The sequence below is a fragment of the Dioscorea cayenensis genome, unplaced genomic scaffold, assembly GCF_009730915.1.
Source record: "Dioscorea cayenensis subsp. rotundata cultivar TDr96_F1 unplaced genomic scaffold, TDr96_F1_v2_PseudoChromosome.rev07_lg8_w22 25.fasta BLBR01000230.1, whole genome shotgun sequence".
In the NCBI taxonomy this organism is placed as follows: domain Eukaryota; kingdom Viridiplantae; phylum Streptophyta; class Magnoliopsida; order Dioscoreales; family Dioscoreaceae; genus Dioscorea; species Dioscorea cayenensis.
The window spans coordinates 191451-205257 of NW_024086621.1; the positions used below are offsets into that span (position 1 = coordinate 191451).

The 13807-nt window shown below is 40.9% G+C and overlaps 1 non-coding gene across 1 annotated transcript; it reads right to left on the reverse strand.

The window, feature by feature from the left end:
* Positions 1-1098: 1098 nt before the first annotated feature.
* On the reverse strand, positions 1099-1205 carry LOC120253868. The gene has a single exon (XR_005534443.1). It is a non-coding gene; the product is annotated as a small nucleolar RNA R71 (small nucleolar RNA).
* Between the last annotated feature and the right edge of the window lie 12602 nt (positions 1206-13807).

The following is a 13807-nucleotide window of genomic DNA, read 5'->3' on the forward strand; positions in this document are numbered from 1 at the left end:
CACTTGGAATCCCTAGAGCTTAATGCAATCCTTCTTACAAGTGCGAGGTTGAGAGGTTGTTCAACCTCTCCTCCGGGACATGTAGAGGATTAGGTTTGGTTAACCCTAGATTCAGGGCCATGCATTAAAGGATGTCCCTTACTCACCATTTTATTAGTTAGGAAGCATAATAGAGAGCCCTTGCACTTGAAATGATTTTCCTAGGAGGATCAATACCCGGGTACCCCATCTTTATCGATTGCCTTACCTTCTCCTTTACTTTTGCTCTCTTTCGGGTTGTTTTACTTTTTGAGAATTGAATCTTGTCACACATATCACTATTTATTATTTCATATAATTAAGAAGCAAATGAAGTATTTTTATTCGTTTTTCCCTGTAGATACGATACCCCACTCACCTAGGATCTATTAATTCGACAACTCCGTGCATTTGTGGGAGCCGTGTCAAGTTTTTGGCGCCATTGCAGGGGAATAGGCATTTAGAAATACTTTGCGCTTTTGTTTCCTTAGCTATTCCTTTATCCATTCTATTTCACATTTTCTTTTCTAACATCGTTCATATTTGTTTTCTTTCCTTTGTGCAGCTTTAGGTTGATGACCCGAGGGAATCCCTCAATATTGATTGAAGGAGATCCCGAGCTTGAAAGAACACTTAGAAGAAAAGAGAAAGGACCTGTGGAAGAACAATCTAATCTAGCTGATTTCGAAGTTGAAGGGTCAGATAATATGGCAGAACAGAATGAGCAGCAGAGGGCACTCTCTGATTATGTTAGACCCTCAGTTTTGGGCACACAATCGAGTATTGTGCGACCCCCAATTACAGCTCTGAATTTAGAGCTAAAGCCGGCATTCATCCACATAGTTCAATGTTTTGGTCGATGAGGATCTAAATAGTCACATAGAGAACTTTCTCTAGGTGTGTGATATTCTCAAGATAAACGAGGTGATGGATGATGCCATCAAGTTGAGAGCCTTCCCATTTTCCCTAAAAGGGAAAGCAAATCAATGGCTACACTCATTACCTAGAGCCTCAATTACTACATGGGAGGAGATGGTAGAAGCTTTTCTAGCCCGTTATTTCCCTCCTAGAAAATCTGTAAAGCTTAGGAATGAGATCTCATCCTTTGTACAGTCAGAATTGGAGTCTCTCTTCAAGACATGGGAAAGGTTCAAGGAGCTCCTTAGAAAGTGCCCATAACATGGATTCCCAGAGTTGATGATGATTCAGACTTTTTACAACGGGTTGAATCCGAGTACAAGACAACTCTTGGATGCAGCAGTAGGAGGTACCTTATGTAGCAAGACCCTCGATGAGGCCCATCAACTTATTGAAGAAATGGGTTTAAAGAGCTACCAATGGAATGCCAAAGAGAAGAAAAAGGTGGCCGATCTTCATGAGATAGATGCAGTAACTTCATTGGCGGTGTAGATGGAAAATTTGAGTATTAGAAGTTAGATCTTCTAACTTCAAACAGAGTGGCGGCCATGAGTACTTGCACCGGGTGTGGTAGAGGACATGCTCCCTCTGATTGCCCAATCTCTATTGGTGATGCATCTTCGGTTGAGAACGTCGATTTTATAGGTAATGGCATGAGGACTCAAGGAAACCCATATAGCAATAGCTACAATCTAGGTTGGAAGAATCATCCCAATTTCTCGTGGAGCAACCAAGGTCCACAAAAGGCCATGGGCCACCGGGTTTCCAACAACAAGGCCTGAACACGGAAAACAGAGTTTCAGGTTTGGAAACCCGAATGAATGATTCGGAGAAGGCCTTGACTAGATTTGTGCAATCTTCAAATACAAGGTTTGAATTAGTTGAGGCTACACTTCGCAATCAAAAGTATAGAGATGTAATCCATGAATGAAAACCCCCTTGTGTTCATGTTGAAGGTCTTGTGGATCGGCCGCGCCTTCTTCAAAGGTCCCCTCGTCAAACCTAGGGCACACCTCGCCGAATCGGTGCCGATGAAAGCTCCTCTAATACCTCTCTTCCGAAGGAAACGCGGTGTGGAAGGCCGTCAAACCTCTCCAAAGCCTTGCCAAAACCTCTCCAAACCCTAGCCGCTGGCGCCTCCAAAGATGGGGAAAGGTGGAAGAAAAGATAGGGGAAAAGATGGAGAAATCGGGGCTGAATCGGCTTTAAATAGGGCTGGAATAGGGGATCCACACGCCTCTGTAGGCGCCATGGATTTTTTAGCAGGCGTGTGGAATTTCCACACGCCCGTGTGGATTCTCTGTTCTACAGTTTTCTCGACCGGCTGTGAACAGTTCTGCTACAGTACTTTACTACAATACTCGGCTACAGTACCCGCCTGAAATACTTCCTGAATCCATACTTTCATTGAGGTAACATAAACGGACACACGTTCACGTCGTGGATCGCTTTGCTTCTTCAATGATGGAAACGTTGGTGGAGATCTTGTTCTATATGCATAAGTCGAAATGCTTGAGTATGACTACCCTTGTGCCTGTCCAAATGGTTGTGCTAAATCAAATACGAGGAGGTTGACACACACTCTAGCATCTCACACCCGACCTATGTCTTCACGTTTGAACCTTAGCAAGATTTTCTCTAAAATTGGTGCATTATGATCCACATTGGCTTCTTTCCTTCATAATCGGTCTCAGAACCCTACCTACATAAAAGTAATATAAAAACACACATATTAGTGTAAAAACACGAGAAAGGTAATGCTTGACATAAGGAAAGAATGCTTCGCATTCATACCGCACAAGCACTTATCATTAGCGTAGGAATTCTTTAAATGCATATTTATTCTTTAGTCTGATGGCTCCTTCTCGATTTAATTCTTTATTTTATGATCCATAAGAACCCAATTCAAGGGGGATTGTATGTCTAGGTCCTTTGATTATTTTTTATGGATCTTGATTGTTTAAATCAATAAATCTTTCTAGTTTATTTAATTCATTACATACTCCTTGATTGAAATTCTTGTTAATGAGGATAAGGAACACATGCCCCTACATTAAGAATAGACATGCGCTAAGAAATTAGCCATAGATAGCTTTTTGGATTAGGGATTGATTGCCCCTTAGGCTGAGGTTTTGATTTGTCCCTTCTAGAGGAATTCTCGTACTTAAGGCAAACATAGGAGGCTGGGGTAGGAAGAGATTTCACCTTAATTTCCTAGTGATTTACACCTAGTTGCCAAGAGGTTGAGACTAGTAGACCTTCGAATTACCCTAGTACAATTATAGAATATGATTGTCATGCTCAACGCCTATCATAAATATCAATCGAGATAAGTATCATACAACCACCCAAGCTCCTTCCAGTTGTGCTTAACGATTCTCCAATTGTATTACATTATATATTGTAGAAATAAACTAAAGAAAGAATGCAAACATTTAGGCTATTGGTTAAGTTAAAAGGACGTAATAAGAGCCTCTCACTGTTCCTAGGAAAATAAGACCCTCGTGCTCACCCATGAGGTATTACTTGATGACCCGTATACTTACAACATTCACAAACTTACATTGATATTATTTGCGTATTTAATGCAGCACATCACACGTCCATCAAGTTTTTGGCGTCGTTGCCAAGGAGAGTTCTTAGTCGAGAGATTCTATGAAAACTTGTAGCTTAGTGTTTTAGCCAAATTATTTTTTATATTACTTTATTTTTTCTCTTAAAATGACAATAACTTTTTCTGGCTACTCTCTTCTGTATGTGATTGTTCATGATTAGAGCTAATCCTACTAATCTAGTGGAAAGAGATAGTGAGGTTGAGAGAACACTATTGAGAAAGCTCCATAGTAAGGCACAAGTGGAAGCAGACAGCAATAGTAATAACACAGAATCTGCTACCATGGATGAACCAAGAAGGACACTTTTAGAATATGAGAGGCCACAATTTATAGGAAAAGAGTATAGTGTGCAAGCCCCAGCAATGGTAGCTAACAACTTTGAAATAAAAACTAGCACTAAGGGGATTATTCAAAACTCCTATCAGTTCGAAAGCCTAGCAGATGAAGTCCCAAATGCCCATCTCTCAAAGTTTCTATAGATCTATTCGATGTTAAAGATGAGCATAGTTATAGATGATGCAATCTAACTGTGACTCTTTCCTTTTCAGTTTGTGAGGTTCGGCATACCAGTGGCATACTTTTGTAGAACCGAAGTTGATCAAGACATGGAATGCCTTGGTGAAAAATTCCTTGGACGTTACTTTCCCATCAAGCAAAGCATCAAAGATCAGTCAAGAGATTTCAGCGCTTAAACAAGGAGAATCTAGAACACTATTCAAGGTAAATGAAAGATTCAAGGACCTTCTTAGGCAGTGTCCACATAAATAGGTTTTGTTCATGGATGAGATTGCAGATTTTGTACAATGGATTGAACTACCAGACCATACAAATCATTGACACCGCAGCAGGAGGGTTATTGAGTAATAAATACTCTGAAGAGGTAGAATAGTTATTTGAGGGCATGGCTAACAATAAGTCAAATTAGAGTTCAAGAGGCAGATAGTGAAAGGTGGCCGAGTTACATGAGATAGACGCAGATACTGCTTTCTCAGCCAAAGTGGAGCTGCTCAAGCAGAAGTTAGATCTACTCGTTAGCGATGGTCGGAGTATCAGTTGAATTCCAAGGCCGTTATGTTTTGTGAGACTTGTGGAGGAGGACCAGTAGTAGCTCCTATGGAATAGGTTGATTATTTGTGGAGGTTAGAGGAACCAGAAGAACCCATATAGCAGTACCTACAACCAGGGGTGAAGGAGTCATCCTAACTTCTCTTGGAATCAAGATTAGTAGCAGAGGCCTCCTCAGTAAGAAAATTATTAGTATTAGTCATAACAGCAACAGTTTGAGAGTAATTTCTCCATAGAAGATGTTTTGGCCAAGTATATGACAAGTAATTATACGTGGATGGATAAGTTTGGTGTTACATTAAGAAATGTCCAAGCATCAATCAAGAACTTGGGGAATCAGGTTGGGCAGGTGGCAATAGCTAGTAGAGAAAGACCTCAGGAAAGCCTCCCAAGTAACACTAAAGCAAATCCGAGGAAGAAACTCAAGGCTATCTCACTCCACAGTGGTAAGACCATCGAGGCTAGGATGGCTCAGGATCAAAGTACTAAGATGGAGAAGGCAGCCATATATGATGGCCCTAATACCTAACATGAAACCATTGAGGAGGATGAGTAGATAGTTAAGGAAAAACCTATAGAAACACCACTAGCTTGACCCATAGGTTAGGAATACAAAGCTTGAGTTCCTTACCCTTCTAGACTGAAAACCAATAAGGAGGATGTGTAATTCAAGAAGCTTATGACTATCTTCAAGCAACTCCACATAAACATCCCATTGTTGAAGCATTGTCCAAGATGCCGAAATATACCAAATTCTTGAAGAACTTACTCACCAATAAGAGGAAGTTGAAAGAGGTTGATACGGCGGCTCTAAAAGGAAATTGTTCTACCATTCTAGACAGAAAGATGCCAATGAAGTTTTGAGATCCTGGAAGTTTCGTGATAGCATGCTCGTTAGGTGATGTTGTGGGAAGAATGCACTAGCCGATTCTGGGGCTAGTATCTCTGTGATGCCATATACTATTTACATGGAGCTCGGTTTAGGGTAGTTGAGGATGACAAGAATGACCTTATAGTTATCCAACAGATCAGTGAGAAGACCACGGGGAATTGTGGAAGATGTGCTTATGATCATTGAAAAGCTTGCTTTCCCATGGACTTTGTGATTCTTGACATAGATGAGGATATAGAGACCCTACTTATCCTTGGAAAGCCTTTTCTAAACACATATGGGGCTCTCATCAATTAGAGAGATGGAAAGATGACATTGAAAGTGGGAGATGAAGAAGTGGTATACAAACTCCCAGACACCATGAAGCACTTTGTAAACCAAGACGATGAATGCTACTTTGTAAATGAACCTAATTTTTCTATTTCTGATTCTGTGAAGGATGTGTTCATGGTAAACCCTCTTCTCAAATAATTCAAGGGGCAGCTTGAAGAAGAGTTGACACAAACCGCAAAACCACAGCTTTAAAGGAGTAATAGGAGTAGTGTGAGAGCTACAACAACAAAGAAGCTATGAGGGAAGATAAAATTAAAAGATGAATGCGCTACTGAGGTAATAAACTCCACCACTTGAAAACAGGTAACGAAGAAACATCCTCCTTACTTATTCCAATTAACCCAAAGTCATCTTGAGGTGAGAGCAGGTATGTAAGGCTCATGACACAAAACAACTGCTTCTTGGGAGGCACCCCAAGTAGTTTTTAAGCCTTAGTTCTTCTATATTCAGTTTTAGATTTTTATTTATTTTATTAAATGAATAAAGAGTGGTGTTTGATTTAATGGTGTGAAATTAACTCATCTTGATTGAATCTTATGGACAAAATTTGTTTGTGGAGTCTAGTTTTATTATTAGGAATTGTTTCATGTCATTTTATAAGGAGAGTCATTAGTTTTTCACTGTTTGTATCACAACGGCCGTGGTCTGACCATTATACACCTATTGTGATGCACTGGCAGAGAGTTGTGTTTTTTGAAAATTTGTGTAAGCCTGTCACAGGCTCACCATACCCATGGTTACGGCCATGGTAATTCATTAAGCTCGTTCTTCAAAGCATGTGATAAGTGCTTGTGTATTAGTAATACGAAGTATTCTTTTCTTACATTGAGCATTATTTTTCTCAGATTCTGTCACTAATACATATGTATTTGTGTTCTTTTGTGCATGTAGGGTTGTGGACACAAATATGGAAGAAAGAAGCCAAAGTATATTGTGTTTGCACTTTGTTGATGGAATCTTAGAGTGAACAAATGTGAATATATAAGTTGTGCTCAAAGACATGTGAGTATGTGCCAACCTCCATTATGCTCAATTGAATATGCAAATTGGAGGGGCACAAAGGCAGTCAAACACATATGTTCCAACTTGTGCAATGCTAGAAAGATTGTCACCAAACAGATTTTTATTCGAAGATGCAACATGATCTACAGCATGGACGTGTGCCCGTTTATGTTGCCTCGATAAAATTGTGGATTTGGGAGTATTTTGGCGGAGTAATGTAGGAGGGCACTGTAGCAACTCACTGTAGTAATTACTGTATACAGGCACGCTGAAAATTGAATTTCTGCATATTCGCACGGGCGTGTGGAAATTCCACACGCCTGTGTGGATACCCGATTCTTGCCCTATATAAGTCACGATTTCAGCCCGATATCAGGATCCTTTTTCCCATCTTTTGGCTATCTTTTCTCCACCTTTGGAGTTGCCCGCGGCTAGGGTTTGGAGAGGCTTGAGCTCGGCTTTTGGAGATGTTTGACAGCCTTCAACACCGTGTTCCTTTGGAATAGAGTTATTGGGGGAGCTTTCGTCGGCATCAACCGGAGAGGTATGCCCTAGGCTTGGCAAGGGAACCCTTGAAGAAGATGCGGCCACTCCATAAGATCATCGATAGAAACACCAAGGGGGTTTTATTTATGGATTCCATCTTTTTACTTTTTATTTCATTATTAATTGTATTGTGCTCCATGGAAAGATAAACCCCTAGGTGTGCTTGGACTTGTAAACCCTAGGATGATGTTGTTTCTTTTACCTTTTATTATGCTTTCTTTAATTAATGTTTTAATTGAGTTCTAATCTTCAATGTTTGTTGAGTTGATTGTCCCTTAGAGTGCCACTAGGGTTGAGAATCAACTTTGGTAATCCTTGTGGATGAGAGTGACACACCATGAGGATTCGACAATGCTAGATTAGAGAGGGTTGAGAGGGTAAGTCGAGAGGTAGCTAAATGTCCTCTTTCCCCTCTAGTGTGATCTATCCTACCTTCACGTTCTAAGAGTTCTCTGCGGTCACAATAGAGTGAAGTGCTAAAAGACGAACTCCTCTAGGGCTTAGTTGCGTAAGCCACAGAGTGAAGCGTTGAAGTAATCCTTAGTATCTGGGGCTTAATTGTGATTGTAGGTCTTTCGCCGGGACCAAAGGGTTAGATCTATATTCGGGAATAGGGTTTATCATTTGGAATCCCTAGAGCTTAAAGCAACCTGGCATAGTGTGAGGTGTTGAGGCTGAGCGATTTCTTCACCGGGGCATAATGTAGGGTTAGTCACGGTTGACCTTAAGTTTTTAAACCGTGTGTTTAAGGATTTCCATGACTTATTAGACACTAGTTAAGAGACATAATAATTGCTCTTACACTTAAAACAACAGTCCTAGGGTGAGCAATGTCCAGTGCCCCATTTACCGTCGATTGCCTCTCCTATCTTTTATTTGCACCTCCTTCTTCATTTTTTATTTCTATTTGCATTGATTTGTGATAAGTGTTTGTGCTATAAGAATGTGAAGCGTTCTTTCCTTATGATGAACATTACTTTTATCAGGTTTTAGGGCTAATACGTGTGTATTAATGTACTTTTATGCAGGTTGGGTTGTGAGTCAATTTATTTGAGAAAGAAGCCATTGTAGATCATTTTACGCATTATTTGGAGGAGATCTTGAGAAGGCTCAAACGCGGAGACATGAGTCGGGTTTAGAATGCTAGAATGTGCGCCAACCTCCTTGTATTCGAGCTAAGGCAATGATTCGGAGGGGCACGAAGGTAGTTACATCCTAGTATTCCGGCTTGTGCATATTTAGCAAGATCTCCACTAACGTGACCGATTTTTGAAGAACCAAGATGATCTACGATGTGAACGTGTGCCCGTTTAAGTAACCTCGATGAAAGCATGGATTCAGGAGTATTTTGGGTGTTACTGTAGTAGGGTATTGTAGCAAATCACTGTAGTGGGTACTGTTCACAGCCGGCCGAAGAAGGAGCAAAACAGAGGAGCCACACGGGCATGTGGAAATTCCACACGCCCATGCATTAATTCCACAGGCCCGTGTTTAATATCCACAGGGGCGTGTGGAATCCCGATTCCAACCCTATTTAAGGCCGATTTCTGCCCCGATTTCAACATTCTTTTCTCCATCTTTTCCCCAACTTGAGAGAGGGTTGCGGCTAGGGTTTTGAGAGGTATTGGCTAGGGATTTGGAGATGTTTTATGGCTCCGACATCATCATCTCTTTGGAGGAAGATTGGTAAGGGAGCCTCCGTCGGATTGATTCGGCGAGGCGTATCTTATACCGGACAAGGGAATCTTGCGACGAGTAGAGGACTCTCCACCAGACCATCGCCATGACTATCGAGGGGTTTTCTTATGGATTTTTTCTTTTACATTTGATTTCATTATCGTTTGTATTGTGCTCCATCGAAAGCTAAACCCCTAGTGTGTACTTGGGTATTTGTGAACCCTAGGATGTATTAGTTTCATTGAATCTTTTTATTATGCTTTCAATTAATTGATGTTATTGTGAGTTCCAATCTTGAATTTTTGATTATTTGAATACTCCCTTAGAGTAACACTAGGGTTGAGAGTTCATGTGGTAACCCTTGTGAGTGAGTGACACACCACGAGAGTTAGACAAAACTTTATTGGAGAGGGTTGAGAGGGTGAGTTGAGAGGTACAGGAGCGTCCCCTTTCCCCTCTGGTGTGATAGATTCTACCTTTGTTCCTCGAGTTCTTTGTGGCCATAATAGAGCGAATGAGCTAAGGGATGACCCTCCGCTGGGGCTTAGTTGCGAGTGCAACGGAGTGAAGCGTTGAGGTGATTTTAGCATCTAGGGCTTAATTGTAGTTAGGGACCTTTCTTCTGGAACAAGGGTTAGGTCTACAATTAGGAAGAGATTTATCACTTGGAATGCCCAGAGTTTAATGCAATCCTTCTTACGAGTGCGAGGTTGAGAGGTTGTTCAACCTCTCCTCCTTGACATGTAGAGGATTAGGCTTTGTTAACCCTAGATTCAGGCCATGGATTAAAGGATGTCTCTGACTCACCATTGCATTAGTTAGGAAGCATAATAGAGAGTTCTTGCACTTGAAATGATTTTCCTACGCGGATCAATACCCGGGTACCCCATCTTTATCGATTGCCTTACCTTCTCCTTTACTTTTGCTCTCTTTCGGGTTGTTTTACTTTTGAGAATTGAATCTTGTCACACATATCACTATTCATCTTTCATATAGTTATGAAGAAAATTAAGTATTTTTATTCCCTTTTCCCTGTGGATACGATACCCCACTCACCTGGGATTTATTACTTCGACAACTCCATGCACTTGCGGGGAGCCCTGTCAATTTGTATTTACATCACTATCAATTCATCTTTACTCTAGTTAAATAGCAATCTCTATATTTCTAATCACTATTTCCCGAGGAATCGACTATCCACTCACCGAGGTATTTTACTTCAACAAACCCATGCACTTGCGGTTCATATGCAAAAGGGCGTTGTCAAGTTTTTGGCGCCGTTACCAGGGAATAGGCGTTTTGGAAATACTTTGCACTTTACTATTTTAGCTATTCATCACTTGTTCTATTTCATATTTTCTTAGTCTTCCATCGTTCTGATTTTTTTTTTCTTTCTTTGGTTGCAGCTCCAGGTTATGACCCGGGGAAACCCTTCAACATTGGTTGAAGGACATCTTGACATTGATTGAAGAATTCATAAAAGGGGGAAGAACCTGTGCAACAATAGTCAAATCAAGCTAAGATAGAAGGTGAAGATTCTGATAATATGGCGGAAAAGAATGAGCAGTAGAGGACACTCTCGGATTATGCTAGACCCTCAGTTTTGGGCATGCAGTCTAGTATTGTGCGGCTACAGATTACATCACAAAATTTTGAGCTAAAGCCAGCATTCATCCAGATGATACAGCAGTCTGCACAGTTTAATGGTTTGGCCGATGATGATCCGAGCAACCATATTGAGAACTTCTTGGAAGTGTGTGACATGCTCAAAATTAATGGAGTTATGAATGATGCTATCAGGTTGAGGGTCTTCCCATTTTCCTTGAAGGGAGAGCGAAGCAATGGTTATATTCATTACCTAGAGTATCGATTACTGTATGAGAGGAGATGGTAGAAGCTTTACTATATGAGAGGAGATGGTTATATTCACTGTAGCAGTTACTGTTCCTAGGCGCGCTAAAAGTTGAATTTCTGCAGATTCTGAAGGGCGTGTTGGAAATTTCACATGCCCGTGTGGATGCCCGATTCTAGCACTATTTAAGTCATGATTTTAGCCCAATTTCAGGAACTTTTTTCCCATCTTTTGGCTATCTTTTCTCCACCTTTGAAGGCGCCCACGGCTAGGGTTTGGAGAGGCTTAGTCTAGGCTTTTGGAAAAGTTTGACGGCCTTCAACACTGTGTTCCTCCGGAAGAGAGTTATTGGGGGAGCTTTCGTCGGCATCGATCCAACGAGGTATACCCTAGGCTTGACAAGGGAATCCTTAAATAAGACGCGGCCACTCCACAAGACCATCAACACGAACATTAAGGGGGTTTTATTTATGAATTGCATCTTTTTACTTTTCATTTCATTATAATTGTATTGTGCTCCATGGAGAGCTAAATCCCTACAGGGTGCTTGGACTTGTGAACCTTAGGATGATGTTATTTCTTTGACCTTTTATTATGCTTTCTTTAATTGATGTTTTAATTGAGTTCCAATCTTGAATGCTTGTTGAGTTGATTTTCCCTTAGAGTGATACTAGGGTTGAAAATCCATTTTGGTAATCCTTGTGGATGAGTGACACACCATGGGGGTTAGACAATGCTAGATTGGAGAGGGTTGAGAGGGTGAGTCGAGAGGTAGCGGAACATCCCCTTTCCCCTCCGATGTGATTTATCCTACCTCCATGTTTCAAGAGTTCTTTGTGGTCACAACAGAGTGAAGTGCTGAGAGACAAACTCTGTTGGATCTTAGTTGCGCTAGTAACAGAGCAAAGCGTTAAAGTAATCCTTAGTATTTGGGGCTTAATTATGGTTAGGGGTCTTTCGCTTGAACCAAAGGGTTAGGTCTATATTCGAGAATAGGGTTTATCACTTGGAATCCCTAGAGCTTAAAGCAACCTAGCACAGTGTGAGGTGTTGAGACTAAGCGATTTCTCCACCGGGGCATAGTATAGGGTTAGTCACGGTTGACCTTAAGTTTTAGGACTGTGTGTTTAAGGATTTCCATGACTCATTAGACCCCAGTTAAGAGACATAATGATTGGTCTTGTACATGAAGCAACAGTCCTAGGGTGAGCAATGTCCAGGTGCCCCATTTATCATCGATTACCTCTCCTATCTTTTATCTGCGCCTCTTTCTTCTTTTCTTATTTCTGTTTGCATTGATTTGTTTTCACATCACTATCAATTCATCTTTACTCTAGTTAAATAGCAACCTCTATGTTTCTGATTATTATTCCCTGAGGATTCGACTACCCACTCACTGGGTATTATTACTTCAACAAACCCGTGCACTTGCGGTTCTCATGCAAAAGGGCGTTGTCAGCATGCTATGTCTCTTGATTTTCCAGAGGTTAGACATGGACTTACCATGACTCTGGTAAATCCGTGGTGAGCATAAAGAGCCCTAGAGCGGCTGTTGTTAACACTTAGAAACTTTTGAGCCCAACTGAGTTGACAATGGTCCCATAACGAGCATGTAACGGCCGTGGTACCTCAGGGAATTAAATTGATGAACAACGGTCATTATCGGGTTATTGTCAAGGCCGTTACGAGGTGATATAGGGTTTCTTCCTGTCGACCCTTATCCTTTCTCACTCAAAAAATAGTTTCCTCTCTTTCACTTCACTAGAGAACCCTCACTGTTGATCGTTTAGTGATTCTGAGAAGCTTTACAACTATGCCCGAACAATTTATCACCAGATCTCTTTGATTTTCACCATGGAATAACCCTCTCTTCTTTGCTAGTTTTGTAAGAAATCTTTAAAACCTTTTAAATTGTGATTTTATTATGTATAAATGTCATGAACTAGTTCAAGGATGCTTTGGTGAATGTTTTTACATGAATTTCAATAAAAACAAACCATTATATAAAACTTTTTCACCATAATCGGGCTTCACAATGGTCATTTTAGGATGAACTACAACTATTATGATGACTGTTGTGTTCAAATTCTAAACCAAGGGTAGAATAGCCACAACAAATGTTGTGGACCTGTTGTAACATTGTTATGGAATTTTCTCACTCATATTGCCTTGGCAACAACTAGCAACGGGGGCTGCCCATTGTCAACTAGTTGTTACCTCATTTTTGTACATAACGGACTTACCACGGGCGTTGTGCTCCCATTGTGGCCCTGGAGAAGTACATGACAGAGCTGTTGAATCACACAACAGTCCGCCATGGGGTGCAGTTCCGAGTGGTCCACTTCCACCAGCTCTTAAGGAGTGCATCACCCGTCTCGAGGAGAATCAAGTGAAGATAGAGGGTCCACTCTGATAGATCTTGGCACATCTGCAGCGCCAGAACCCTTTGTCCACTTCGGTGCCTACTTTACCGATAGTTCTAGCTCCAATGGCACGGAGTCTCCTCCCACTTCAGTGACACCACCTGTCCTCCACTGATCATACACAAAGACAGTATTCCCATGTCGACTTTAGTCATTTTGATTTTCAATCACCACTTTTGTACTTTTATTTTCAGTTATACATTATACATTTTATTTCAGCAAGAGAGATTTACCCTACTACTTCTATACTCATTTAGATCATAGTGGATTTTATTTTATAGTATATTTACTTTATTCATCTATTTAATTACTTCATTTATGTCTTGATCAGGGTTTGAGGTGATTGGGTGCTGTTTTGGCCACCATAATTTGGAGCCTAGACAAGGGTAACTTCATTGTCCTCGTTGGCCCAACTAAGAAACCAGGGTAGTACTAGTATACATACACTCTTTCATTTTCTTTACTA